Source organism: Panthera tigris, chromosome B1 (assembly GCF_018350195.1).
Source record: "Panthera tigris isolate Pti1 chromosome B1, P.tigris_Pti1_mat1.1, whole genome shotgun sequence".
Classification (NCBI taxonomy): domain Eukaryota; kingdom Metazoa; phylum Chordata; class Mammalia; order Carnivora; family Felidae; genus Panthera; species Panthera tigris.
Window position 1 is genome coordinate 183,511,401 of NC_056663.1, and position 15,050 is coordinate 183,526,450.

Here is a 15,050-nt window from a genome sequence, read left to right on the forward strand (position 1 = left end):
AGATTACCTACATTTAAGAATCCAGGTGTGACCAGTGGGGAGACCCGTGCAGTGCTCACTCCAGAGCCCTGAGGCCAGAGATGCAAACAGTTTGAACTGCAAGGACAGAAGGAGCCGAGAAGGGACGAGATTTGATCAGTATTGGAAAGGGGAAACTGACAGGCCTGTCTCCCCTGGTTGTGGAGGGTGCATGGAGAAAGGGTTAGTTGCAGACAGCTCCCGGTTTCCTGGCTTTCACCACCAGGTAAGTGAAGGACCACTGACAGCCATAGCTTTTCAGGACAGTAGAAGCTGATAGCGGAAACAAAGTGCTCATTTCTGCCGAAATAAACTAACAGCTGCCATATGGGCTGCATTGTTTGAAAGCGCCCATGAGTGAATGAAGGCATGGGAGGGTGAGAGGTATTTTTGCAGATTTATCAGGCAACCTTGGTGCACCCAGCCTGTGGAGGCCCCTGCGCTGAGCCACCCTGAACGTTCTCGGAGATCTTCTTGGGCTGGAAATGGGAACGCGTGACTTCTCAGCAAGTTTCCTTATAGCCATCAGGATCAAGTCCAAACTCCTCAGAGAGCATGCACGTCCTCCTGTATCTTTATCTGAGCTGCCTTATCTATCTCTCCAGGCTCATCTTTTACAGCAGGCCAGCAGCAATTCCTTGAAGTTCTAAGGTCCCATTCTGATCCTGGCCTTTGTTCCCTTTTCCTGGAAAGCACCTCCCTTTCCTCCTCCCCCTTTCCTCAAGCCCTCTCTTGCTGTCCGTGTCCTGTGGCGGAGGGCTCAGCCTTTAGTGCTATTTCAGATATCACCCTGTTCTCTCCCCCACGCCCCACCTCCAAGACACGGGGTCCTCTCACCTCCTCAGAATCCACAGAATTGTGTGCGTTTAAGCCTTACTGCGCACCAAGCAACGTGCTAGAGGCTTTAATTATGAAGCTCAATATTGTCCTAAGTGTAGTATTTGTATCCCTGGGGGCACAGGAAATGTTTCTGACCCACAGGAACTTTAAAAATGTTAACAGCTGTGCATTTGCTTTTTCTTTTTTTACTTTTTTTTTACTCTTAATTTTTTTTTTAAATATGAAATTTATCGTCAAATTGGTTTCCATACAACACCCAGTGCTCATCCCAACAGGTGCCCTCCTCAATGCCCATCACCCACTTTCCCCTCCCTCCCACCCCCCATCAACCCTCAGTTTGTTCTCAGTTTTTAGGAGTCTCTTATGCTTTGGGTCCCTCCCTCTCTAACTTTTTTTTCCTTCCCCTCCCCCATGGTCTTCTGTTAAATTTCTCAGGATCCACGTAAGAGTGAAAACATATGGTATCTGTCTTTCTCTGTATGACTTACTTCACTTAGCATCACACTCTCCAGCTCCATCCACGTTGCTACAAAAGGCCATATTTCGTTCTTTCTCATCGCCACCCTTGTGTATATAAACCACAATTTCTTTATCCATTCATCAGTTGATGGACATTTAGGCTCTTTCCATAATTTGGCTATTGTTGAGAGTGCTGCTATAAACATTGGGGTACAAGTGCCCCTATGCATCAGCACTCCTGTATCCCTCGGGTAAATTCCTAGCAGTGTTATTGCTGGGTCATAGGGTAGGTCTATTTTTAATCTTCTGAGGAACCTCCACACTGTTTTCCAGAGTGGCTGCACCAATTTGCATTCCCACCAACAGTGCGAGAGGGTTCCCGTTTCTCCACATCCTCGCCAGCATCTGTCGTCTCCTGATTTGTTCACTTTGGCCACTCTGACTGGCGTGAGGTGATATCTGAGTGTGGTTTTGATTTGTATTTCCCTGACGAGGAGCGACATAGAGCATCTTTTCCTGTGCCTGTTGGCCGTGTGCATTTGCTTTAGTGTCCATTAGGAAACCAAAAAATAGGACTCACACACCAAACCCGAGATTTCACAGATACTGCCACTTAGGAGGAAGCGAAAGTGGGTGGCGATGTGAATGAACTGACTGCCCAGGTTGCAGGGAGATGAAGCAAACATTTTAAAGGGGAGATGCCAATACCCGAGGTTTGGGGAAATCTCCTTTAATCCTTACAACAACCCTGTGAAAATGGCATCTTCCCATTCCTGAGATAGAAGCCCGTGGGTCACCACGGTTAAATAACTTGCCTCTGGTCACAGAGCCCTGAAGGAGGGGACAGGGTTAGCTCTCAGTCTGGACTGGCTCCTGCCGTAGCAAAGCTTCCGCACTGACTTCGTCTCCCTCTCTGGATGGTTGAAGCTTCTTGGAAGTAGGAACACACGCCTGTCGGCTGCGCATCGGGTGCCCAAGGCGCCTCCCGATGCAGCAGAATTTCCTAAGGTTCTGTGGAAGGAAGAAATGACTGCCTGAACGACTGGCATATGGTTTGCAAGATACAGCATTTTCATTCACTTCTCCCAACGCTCCTGTGAAGAAAGGTTTATTAGCCCCCTTTCCTGCTTCCCAGGTGAGGGCACCATGATCAGAGTCACGCCTTCAAGCTGGAGCATCGGAGAGGGACCACACTCACCAGGGTGCCACAGAGGCCCCAGGCGCCCAGCGGGGCAAGAAGGTGGGAGGTGGAGAGGGAAAGAGGAAAAAAATGATCTAGGTCCTACCCTGCACATCCGAGGCAGGTGACCTCTCGCCTTGAGCACTTTTTCCCCTTTTCAAGCTCAGAGCTCAGCAGACCAGAGTCATAAGAACTTCCTGTCCTCGGTCAGCACTGACAGTCACTTGGGACTTAGATAAGGTATTAAGAGACGAAGCCTTGTGCTTGAGCAAGGGGACACTCCTGGGGCAAATTCAGTTTCCCAGTTGACACACTTCCTGGGGGTCATTTGAGGTTTCCTTTCGTTTATTGCATTTTCTTACTCGTGACCAAACAATGTAAATTTAAGGTCAAAAATTAGGCGGAGGGATAAATATACATGTATTTTATCGTGTTAACAAATTCTTATATGTGACTATATAATTATAAATACATAATAGAAATAAATATATAGCATATATAATTGCATATAATTTTCTTTATCTATATTTCTTTTCACCCAGAAATGACTAACATTGGTGTGTGTAGACAACGGAAGGAGGAGGAGGAAGAGGAGAGGAGGGAAGGGAGGGAGTGAAGGAAGGAAGATGAGAAGGTCTGGCAAGTTGTGTTAAAAAAGAGTCTTTATTTTTACACTTTGCTGGGGGCAGAGCTCTTATAAACTTTTTTTTTAAGTTTATTTATTTTGAGAGAGAGAGAGAGTACAAGCAGGGGAGAGGCAGAGAGAGAGAGAAAGAGAGAGAGGGAGGGAGGGAGAGAATCCCAAGCAGGCTCTGCACTGTCAGCACAGAGCCCGACGCGGGGCTTGAACGCGCAGACTGTGAGATCACGACCTGGGCCGAAATCAAGAGTCGGACTCTTAACTGACTGAGCCACCCAGGCCCCCCCGCAGAGGTCTTATAAATATGATTTGAGGATCATCTGCAGAGTTACTTGGGGGATTTTCTAAACATGCAGATTCCAGGACTTCACCCCCACTGAATTGTCATCACGGGGATGGGGTCTGGCGCTATTTGGACTGGTCCTGCAGAGTTGAAAACATTCCTGCAGTAAGCAACCCACAGAAGTCATCCAAGAAACAGGGGACTGCAGGGGACCGCTTTCTGTGGAGAACAACATTATGTTTATGCCAAGGCCTAGCCTGGACACTGCAATGTTGAAAAAAGAGCCGCACCACTCTGCCCGGCGAAGGTCAAGCGTGCCCGCCTTGGCTTGCTAAGGTGTTCATTGATGGGGGGCTTCCTCTATGGACACCGGGGGCAGAGGGAGTTGGAGGTCCCTGGGTTTAGGGGGAAGGAGAGATGAATGGAGACTGAGATCTGCGAGGAAGGAGCTGGCTGAGCCCCAGGGGGGTAAGCCAAGGAGAAAGCCGGACCAGAAGGCCCTCCGGATGATCCCATGTGGTTCAGGGACTGAGTTGAGATTAAAGTTTTTCTTCTTTCACTGTCCACTCAGTGACATTTTCACATTTTCAGGAAAGCCTGGGACCTTAAACAGCTGGTCTTGGCGCTTTGGAGACATAAATGAAAGGGTAAGGTGGCACCAAATAAGTAAGCAGCGATGCGCTGACCAGGAGCTTTGGATAGGAGACAGAAGGTGCAGTTCAGGGAAAGACAAGGACGACCCATCACGACCAGAAGGTGCAAGCGCTCCAAGAGACCCTCGGAAGTTAACAGGAGCGGGGCGCCTAGGTGGCTCAGTCAGTGAGGCGTCCTACTCTTGATTTCAGCTCAGGGTACGATCTCATAGTTCGTGAGTTCAAGCCCTGCATCGGGCCGTGCACTGACAGTGCAGAGCCTGCTTGGGATTCTCTTTCTCCCTCTCTCTCTTTGCCCCTCCCCCACTTGCACTCTTTCTTTCTCTCTCTGAAAATAAATAAACATTAAAAAAAAGAAAGAAGAAGAAGTTAACGGGAGTGAGCGAGAGTTCCTGTTACCCTAGACAGAGGGTGAATTTTATTCCATGGAAGTGAGACCCAAAAAAACCTTCCATGCTGTTCCGCCATCTGGGCTCCTCCCCCCAAAAGAGGGTGAATTTTAAAGGAAATGTCTGGAAAATGTAGTGACTTTTTGTATACACTCACACGCAAACGCACACACACACACACACACACACACACACACACAATCTCTTTTTCCCTCTCTCCAAATTGACACTAGGAAACCAGAAGTAAAAAATAAAGTTGGCCAGAAGAGACTCATTCTTGCCCTGGGCTGGGACCAGGTGTCACTGAGAAAAGCTGGGCCATGAGAAGGCTTAGGGCCCAGAAGCCCATCGTCATGCTTTCTGGGATTGAGGACTTCACCCAGTTGGGAAAAATGTTATCGCACCACATGCTGTCCTCTGCTTTTATAGCCGTCTAATTGCTGGTAGGTTTCAGCCTGACTCACTGAGGAATTTGATCTGCAATATACTGAGAGACAGTCACATTCATCTCTGGATGAACAGAGACATATTCCAGGAAGTAGGATTTCCTAAGAACTCCTTGAAAGAGGAGGGTGTGCACCTTGGTTTCAAGTCATTCCTTTCCCAACATTCCCCTCCCGACACCACAAACTTCCCACAGTTCCTTCTTGGGCCCGCTCTCTCTCTCTCTCTAGGAACTTTTATCTTTGTGGTTATTTACCTTTTCCTGATTGTAAAATTTAGCTGCTGCTAAATCGAAAGTTTAAGAAAATATTTAAAAAGTTGCTCACTGTCTCTACTAAAATTTAGTAAAGATTATATGGTATATATAATTTTGATTCCCGGGGCACCTGAGTGGCTCAGCCGATTAGGTGACCAACTCCAGGTCAGGTCATGATCTCGCAGTGTGTGGGTTCCAGCCCGCGTTGGGCTCTGTGCTGACAGCTCAGAGCCTGGAGCCTGCTTTGGATTCTGTATCTCCCAATCTCTCTGTCCCTCCCCTGCTCAGGTGCGCTCTCTCTCTACCTCTCTCTCTCTCTCTCTCTCTCTCTCTCTCTCAAAAATAAATAAACATTAATTTTGATTCCTTCTCTTTTCACATTTCTTCCTAGGTTTATTCCTGGATAGCTAAGAACATTGGTACTATTGTAAATGGGAATTTTTTCCTCTTGCATTATTTAGGAATGGCTAAAACTTCTGGAATAATGGTAAATAATTGTGGCGGTAACATGAATCTTTGTCTTTCTCCTGATTTTAATGGGAGTGTCTTTACTGTGTCACTTTTAAGTATGATGTCGACTCTTGTTCATACCAGTCAGATGTTGGGTGTTGAGACAGAGTTTTTACCATGAAAAAGAAAGCATATTGCTTTATTTTTTTTTAATTTTCTGACCATTTTAGGTTTTCTTTTTCTTTTCTTTTTAACTTACATCCAAATTAGTTAGCATATAGTGCAATAATGATTTCAGGAGTAGATTCCTTAGTGCCCCTTACCCATTTAGCCCATCCCCCCTCCCACAACCCCTCCAGTAACCCTCAGTTTGTTCTCCATATTTATGAGTCTCCTCTGATTTGCCCCCCGCCCTGTTTTTGTATTATTTTTGTTTCCCTTCCCTTATGTTTATCTGTTTTGTCTCTTCGAGTCCTCATATGAGTGAAGTCCTATGATTTTTGTCTTTCTCTGACTGACTAATTTCACTTAGCATAATACCCTCCAGTTCCATCCATGTAGTTGCAAATGGCAAGATTTCATTCTTTTTGATTGCCAAGTAATACTCCATTGTATATATATACCACATCATCTTTATCCATTCATCCATCGATGGACATTTGGGCTCTTTCCATACTTTGGCTATTGTTGATAGTGCTGCTATAAACATGGGGGTGCATGTGTCCCTTCGAAACAGCACACCTGTATCGCTTGGATAAATGCCTAGTAGTGCAATTGCTGGGTCGTAGGGTAGTTCTATTTTTAGTTTTTTGAGGAACCTCCATACTGCTTCCCAGAGTGGCTGCACCAGCTTGCATTCCCAAGAAAGCATATTTTTTAAAATCAAAGTTTACTATTTGAAAATAAATCAGAAATGGACATTGAAATTTATCAAAGTTTTCAACAGTATCTTTCAAGAGGACAGATAGTGATGTGAATTTTATGAGTAGATTTTTCATATAAAACCTTCCTTATATTTCTGATGTAACATCACTCGATACTTCATTTACTATTGGGCTTATTTACTGGAATTTTTGTTTAAAATTTTTGTTTTAATAGACATAAGTAAAAGGCATCTATACTTTTTTTTTTTAAACTTTGTTTCTGTAAGCCTTATAAACTGAATTGTGACACATATCCATAGTGGCCGGTCCCTTGTCCTAGAATAAGCTCTTTATCATGAGAATTATCTATTCCTTGAAAGTCTTTTTTTAAAAGAGTTTTCTCTTGTAATCACAGCCCAGCATTTTTGTGAAGGCAATCAACTTTTCCTTCATGATTATTGGATTGTTTAGATTATTATCCATTTCTTAAAAGAATAAAAAAATTATTGTCCATTTCTTGATTCAAGTTTGGTATTTACATTTTACTGGAGAATCATACTTTTTGTAAGGATTTTCAAATGTGTTGCTGAGTTGCACACAGAATTTAAAAATTTTTGTATCTGTAATTTTCTCCACTTCTCAGTACAAACAGAGAAATTTAAAATGGCAGGACCTAAGGTCCAGTGGAGCTGGGTTCAAATCTCCGTTTTCCCTATGAGGAGCTTCCGTAGATAAGTTGTTGACTCCTGACATGGAGAAAATGAAAAATAGAGATAATAGAACTTTGTACCTCACAAGGAAACAGGGAGGTGAAAGAGGGCAGGTAAGGTGCTTAGCATAATGGCTAGAACATGGAAATTCTCAGTGAATGTGGGCTGTTTTTTTATGTATCTAATACTGGATGTTTGTGGGGTTTTTTCACATTTTTTCTTTATATTAGCAAAACATTACCTATTTTATTGTTTTTTAAAAATCTAAGACTGTTGGGGCACCTGGGTGGCTTAGTCAGTTGAGTGCCAACTTCGGCTCAGGTCATGATCTCACACTCCGTGAGTTCGAGCCCTGCATCGGGCTCTGTGCTGACAGCTCAGAGCCTGGAGCCTGCTTCAGATCCTGTGTCTCCCTCTCTGCCCCTTTCCCACTTGTGCTCTGTCTCTCTCTCTCTCTCTCTCTCTCTCAAAAATAAAAAAAAATAATAATAATAAATAAAAATCTAAGACTGTTTACTTCTACTTTGCAATGAAAAAATTTTTTTCTGTTATTTTCATAGGGCTGAGTCTTGTTGATTATAGTTGTGGTATTAAATTAGAGAGTGCTCTGAATAATTTGTGCTTTGGGGAATTTATTGAAATTTTCTTTGTTGAACAATATATAATCACTTTCAAAGTGACCTATAAGTCCTAGAAAAGTGTTATGTTTGTAGAAAAAGGGAATACAATATTAATCTATTAAATTGACTTTATTGATTATATCATTCAGACTTTCTATCTCAATGCTATTCAATAGAAATATACTGCAGAAAACACATGGGATTTAAAATTTTCTAGTAGCCATGTTCAAAAGTAAAAAGAAATAGGTGAAATTAATTTTAATTAGCATATTTACGTAACTCCCTATATCCAAAATATTATCATTTCAGCATGTAGCCAATATAAAGTATCTTAATGAAGTATTTTATATTTTTCTCGACTCAGTCTTCAAGTCAATGTATCTTTTATATTTACGGCACATCTCAATTCGGATGCTAAGCTGTCATCAGGAACACTTGATCTATATTTAGATTCCATAAAATTTACAGTTGAAAAAGTAGATTCACATACTTGTGTTGTTCTCAACATCCTTAAAAATTTGCCAATACTGAATCAAGTATCATTTTTAAAAGTTACATTACAATTAAGTAAAATTAAATCCAATTAAAAATTCAGTTTCCCAGTTCCACTAGCCTCATTTCAAATACTCAGCAGCCACACACAGTTACATCTCTGCGATTCTGGGCAATACAGTTTTATATCTTCATTCATTTCTGCCTGCTAGACCTGTCCAATAAAAATGTATTAAAATGTCCAACTACTTTTAAGGAATTCTTGTTAATTTTTTTTTTACATGTGATAATGGTATTTGGGTATTTTTTTTTTTAATTTTATTGAGATATAACTAACATCACATTATATCAGCTTCAGGTATACAACTTAATGATTTGCTAATGTATGTATTGTGAAACTATGATCACTATAAATCTGTTAACATTTGTCACCATGTGAGGATTTTTAAAATGGCTCTTAAATGTTTATTTTCGAGACAGAGAGAGACAGAGCATGAGCGGGGGAGGGGTAGAGAGACACAGAGAGACCCAGAATCCGAAGCAGGCTCCAGGCTCTGAGCTGTCAGCACAGAGCCCGATGTGGGGCTCGAACTCACGAGCCATGAGATCATGACGTGAGCTGAAGCCGGACGCTCAACCAACCGAGCCACGCAGGCGCCCCTTCCATGTGACTGTTTTTTAAAGCGTTCCTATCTTTTACAAAGACATGTTGAAATATTTAGAGAAGGCAGAAGTAGGTTTTGCTGTAAGTGAAAAACTGCTGGCCCTGAGCTGATAACTGTCGAAACTTAGGTGCACGGGTACATGGGGAGTCATTATGCTTTTCTGTTTACTTTTTTATATGTTTGAAATTTTTCATAATAAAAAGATAAAATTCTTTTAAAATTTGGATGACACCGTTTCCACTTATCAATTCCTTCCATCAAAATTTCCAGTATGTTGTTTTATGTATTTCAATCCTATTATTTTGTTATTCTTATAACTGAAAAATTGAATTTATATGACTAGTTATATATAAACAGTATGCAACTTTATTTCTTTTCTCTCTGTTCTGTTTTTTTTTTTTTAAATGTTTATTTTTGAGACAGAGGGAGACAGAGCATGAGCAGGGGAGGGGCAGAGAGAGAGAGAGGAAGGCACAGAATACGAAACAGGCCCCAGGCTCTGAGCTGTCAGCACAGAGCCCGACGCGGGGCTCAAACCCACGAACTGTGAGATCATGACCTGAGCCGAAGTTAGAAGCTTAACTGACTGTGCCGCCCAGGCGCCCCTTCTCTCTGGTCTATTAAAGTTTTTCAATGGGAAGTTCTTTGCTTCCTCATAAAAACTCAGAATTTTTCTAGTCACTCTCAGGTGAAAAAAAAAAAAAAGCCTTAGGGTCACTTTAAGTCACAAATTTAGTGTGGTGGTTAAAGATGGCTACAAATTCTCTGCCATTCTTCCTGTGGACTGGCGGAGTCTATTCGTCCCCCCTTAATTGGGACGGCCCTTGCTTTGACCAATGGAATGTGGCAAACGTGATGCTGTGTAACTTAAGCTAAGCTTCAAGAGCCTCGCAGCCTCCTTCTCACTCTTGGTACACTCCCTTTTTTAATCCAGTCGCCATGCCCTGTGAAGCCTAAACTGCACGGAGAGGCCACATGAAAGAGAACCAAGGCGCCTGGTCGACAGCTCCAGCTGAGCTCCCAGCCGGCAGCTGTGTGAAGGAGCCATCTTGGACATCATTCAACTGGCTGTCAGAGTGGAGTGGAGTTGTTTCTCAAATGCAGCCTTTTTCTCTGCTGCCACCGCCACTTTTTCTGAGACACAAGTCAGGTAGCACCTGATCAGGTCCCCAGTTGCAGAGTACTCCCGTCTCACTCTCTGAGGGGCTCGTTGACGCTTCCTCACTAGACCTGAGTAAGAGAGGCAGCATGCCCACGTTGGATTGATGTTGAGACAGAAACAGGTTGAAGTGGCGGGGAGCAGGAGCCAACGGTCACAGCCAACATTCCATAGCATCAGCCTGGTCTGTCACCAACTAAGCCTGCTTCTGCCCAAACTTCCTGCTCTGTTTTGTTTGTTTTTAAAGAAAAGATGTCTTCCTTCCACCACACCTAGATTCTTAGTATCTTCCTTTTATCTTGGGGAGCAAAAGTGAGGGTGTTAGGAAGATCCAGGGAGGAACAAGCTTCCCTCTTTCCAGACAGAACGGCGGAGGCCACGGGTAAGATCACGGCAAGGGGTGCAAACGGTTCTCTGAGTAAAGCTTCCCTATTGGCTACTCGGGACTAAAACTTCAGAGGGAAGAAAAGTGAGACTTTCTCCCCCCCACCAGTAAATCTCAAGGTTCTCACCTGGTTCTGAAGTGGCGTGTGGTGAGAACATGTTGCTCTTTTTCCCTCGGCCCTGGATGTTTGGGCAGTGACTTGTTGGCTTTGATTTGCGTTGTGTCCCACACATACTTCACTGGGTGGTGGGGAGCCAAACCCAGGGCACCTGTGAGGACGAGGGAGTTTGGCCTTGGGAGGTTGATACAGAAAGTGGTACATATTCAGCACATGTTTATCACATTGGATAAGACTTGAGTCTTATCCCCTTTATTCCTTGTCCCTAGACTGTCCCACCTCCTCTCTCTAAGCTTCTTCATTCCACAATGCCTTGATGCTTCAACTCCAATATAACTATAACCTGTCTTATAATCTGGAGATCAGTGAGTCACAAGGCAGCATGGTTCATCAGATGGAACACTGGGGTCTGTATTCAAACCTATCATCCTGAACCACCAGCTAAGTTCTCTGAATCTGCTTCATTAAATGTCCATAAATAACTCTTGTCTCTTAAGGCTCCAGTGACAGTCAATGAGGTGATGCATAGGAAAACACCTATCTAGGGGTCTCAAGCACTGTTAGTTGTGGAAGGTGGCCTTCCAACTCCATCTATGGTGTTAGTGGGGACCCTCAACTGCCCTGGAACCTCCATGGCAGTCACAATCTGGGCCTCCCAGTTATCTGATGGGTAAGTCTGGGAGAAGAAATGGACCATGCTCAGCTTTGGAACACACAGGGTCCCATTCAGTTTGGTCAGCTGTGGTAGTAATCTCAGGGCTCTCTTTGCCACATTGGGGAGGCCTGCAGTATTCTGCCTGTGATTGGCTAAGCAATTGGTTTAATTCAATAGTGGAATGTTAAGAAGCTTTCTCCCACCCCTGAAGAGATAAAAGCCTCCCTAGTAATAAAATGGATATTTTCACCTCCATTAGTTAGTCTTCTATGTCTTATTTTCAATCGATTCCAAATTTTTCAATTGATTCCAAATTCTGTAAGGAAATAAAAAAAATGTTGTTTTATTATTTACTGACTCCCTAAGACTTCAGTCAAGCCTTCTTTAGAATGTAAAACTACAACCTCAACATGACCAGCAGATCCCAGATCCCCTTTGGAGCTTATGTAATTAAATTGAGCCAAATGCAAAGGCGTAATTTTACTAGCTGACAGGTGTAATTTATACTCTATTCACAGGCCGTACATTAGCCAGTACCTGAGGATGATTTTTTCTGCTAATATGACACACCAGTGACATTAAGCTGAAACTAAAAATTAAATAATGCACCCTGGCGGACCTGTAGATCTGCTCCGACCACTCTAGGCAAGAGGAGATTTATTCTCTCAAGGAATTGAGCCAAAGAAGTGATGATCAGAAGGACAGGTGGTAGGAAATGTGGTGCAGGAGAAAACATTAGACTTAAGTAAAATGCTGTGCTTTGAACAGTTGGTTCTGTATCAGTTATCTAGTGCTGTGTAACAAACAACATCAAAACTTAGTGCCTCATAAATGACCACCATTTTATTGCTCACACTATAGCCCAGTAATTTGGGATGGGCTTTCTTGGGCTGTGAGGATAAAGTAAACTTCCAAACATGCATGGACACAAAAATTTCATTTCCTTTGTACCCTTTCTCGGGTAATTCACGCAAACTAGAGAGTAAAATAATAAAATATGAACTTGAGAAAACAGGGTTTCCATCCAAGGAGCATGGCAAACCAAAGATGACAGAAAACTATTCAAAAAGCAGACAAAACGCTCTTCTATACTGGATCAAGAGGATAAGGGTTAAAAAAAAATGAAAAAAAAAAAAAAAAGAGAAAGAGAAAGAAAGAAACCAAAAGGTTGTCACACGCTTTGAAGCAACTGGGAAAAAAATATTTATGACATCACTGATGAAAGAAATTAAAGAAAGAAAATAATGTTCTGCATCATCATAATACTGTAAATCATATTAATCGTAATAACGTGAATATGGACTACTGATTTTGACAATAGGTGGTGGTGGGGGGAGTGTTAGATAAACCTCATTTACTAAAGAACAGGTGAATAGATACATAAAGAAAACCCATTACAATCATCTGATGGTTATGGACCAAAATACCAGAAGAGAGCGTCCAAGGAGTGGGAAAGGTTGTTTCTGGAAAACCAGACAGGAGGAGTATGGGGAGGGCTGGAGCCAATCACAAGGGCAACTTGTGAACTCTCTACACCTATTGCGTATTTAACATTAGACAAAAATAACGTCAAACCCTTTTTTTTTTAATTTTTTTTTTAAATTTTTTTTTTTTAACGTTTATTTATTTTTGAGACAGAGAGAGACAGAGCGTGAACAGGGGAGGGTCAGAGAGAGGGAGACACAGAATCTGAAACAGGCTCCAGGCTCTGAGCGGTCGGTGCAGAGCCGGATGCGGGGCTCAAACTCACGGACCGCGAGATCGTGACCTGAGCCGAAGTCGGACGCCCAACCGACTGAGCCACCCAGGCGCCCCCGTCAAACCCTTTTTAAAACGATGCTTGTCTCTGCATCCTAGGTTGGGACTAGGAAGGGAGCCTCTCCTTAGAAAACAGCAAACGGTTTCCGAAATGCTAAGTGCTCTTTGCATCCTGTCTCCTGGCTGCAGACTCTTAGTGTAGTCTTCCAAGTGGCTCAGGTCCATTCGGAAGTGAGTCACATGACACCTGTCCACCTCATCCTGATGATGAATCCAAGGCCCCTTCTGGCCTCTGTGTCTTGGGTCGATAGCAGCTTTGGGGGCTTGGCATTTCACTGTGGAAATACTCAGAGGAGGAAAATGCACACAAGCATCAGAAGTGGATCTGGTACAGCTATCATGTTACGTCCCTTATAGTTGGAGGCATGACTGAATATACCAAACACGGTAACCAACCCTGGGCTAAATATTTACATACGTTACCTAGTTTTAATCATCTTAAGAAGCCATGCGTTACCGTCCCCATAGTCCAAGTGAGGACATTGACATTGAGGAATGTTCACAGTTTAGCTAGTAAATGACGTAGACAGGAGTGGGACCCAGCTCCCCAAGCACTCCCAACCCTGAATTTATTGTCACTCTCTAGCACCAACTCAGCCCTCTGCCCGTGCTCCAGCTGTCCTAGAGAGATACTACCAATTTATAGTCCTTCTGCACACATTTCTTAATTTAAATCAACTTTTTCCGAACACCGTGACTGGCACGGGGTGGTGAGCATGGCCAGCTTTGCGAGCATGCAGTCACACGGCACCCCACACTGAGAAGGGAAATACTCTGCCATCAGGGTCCTGAAAATCTTAATCTACATTTTGTAAGCGAAGTCTTATGGGGCAATGGAGCGCGGGAGTGAGCAGGATGGGCAGGACACGTGTCCACGGTCCCCCGCACCCCACTCACACAGAGTATTGGCCGTGCCCCAGGAAGACAGAATTCTGGCAGATCCACAACAAGCCTAAGGGCAGCAAGGCTCACTGTCAGCTACAGGTGTGTGATATCTGCAACCGAGTGCCCGGGGGTACTGACAGCCTCAGGAGGACCTGCTTCCCATTCAAACCAGAACTTTTCTTCGAACACAGCAAAAGAAAGGACTGAGGAACCCCATCTCCACCTTTTTCACTCGTGTTACTTGCCTGTGTTAGCCGCCCACTTAGGCTGGAGTGATGAGATAGAAGGAAAGGTCAGCCCCTCGTACCTCTCTTCTTTTCACTGCCTCCTTACTCATCAGTAAGGTACGGTATTGGCAGACTGTGCGTCTGTCAAGAAGAGACAGGAAAAATGAGTTTTATGCATCATTCTTGTTGTTGTGGCAGGACAAACGATACATGTATGCGCTACAAAATAGGAGTTGGGTAATTTCAGCAGTCCCACATGTGAGTTAGAAGCTCTTATGTTTACATTTAAAACTGACATTGCATAACGTAAGGATGAACCATAAAATTGATGCTAGTAATTTAAATTTATTTAAACTCTAACTTAGCATAGCACTACACGAAACAGAACAAACTGAGGGTTGATGGGGTGGGGGCAGGGGAGAGGCGAAAACCGGTGATGGGCATTGAGGAGGGCACTTGTTGGGATGAGCACTGGGTGTTGCATGTAAGTGATGAATCATGGGAATCTACCCCCAAGACCAAGAGCATGCTGTATACAATGTATGTTAGCCAACTTGACAATAAATTACATTAAAAAAAAAAAAAGGGAAGGAAATTCTGACATATGCTACAACATGGATGAACTTGAGGGCATTATGCTAAGTGAAATAAAGCAATTGCAAAAAGAAAAAAAAATAGCACTACACAGCAACATTTTTAAAAGCCCTAAGTCAAGAGAGAGACCACTGAAGGAAAGCTTTATATTTAGTACCTTATAATGGCACTTTCCCTCTGCTTCTTGAACAAGGGACCCTACAAATTACCTGGTGATGGGGAGGTGGGTAGTGATGTTAACTGAGGA

At 43.3% G+C, this 15,050-nt stretch overlaps 1 long non-coding RNA gene across 2 annotated transcripts; it reads right to left on the minus strand.

Moving 5' to 3' along the window:
* Positions 1-1,815: 1,815 nt before the first annotated feature.
* Positions 1,816-11,598, minus strand: LOC107180474. Of its 2 annotated transcripts, none has more exons than XR_001511238.2 (3): positions 11,530-11,598; positions 10,634-10,798; positions 1,816-2,328 (listed from the first exon to the last, which is right to left on the minus strand). It is a non-coding gene; the product is annotated as an uncharacterized LOC107180474 (long non-coding RNA). The 2 variants fall into 2 exon arrangements; XR_001511237.2 differs by lacking the exon at positions 1,816-2,328 and adding an exon at positions 9,511-10,192.
* Positions 11,599-15,050: the final 3,452 nt, after the last annotated feature.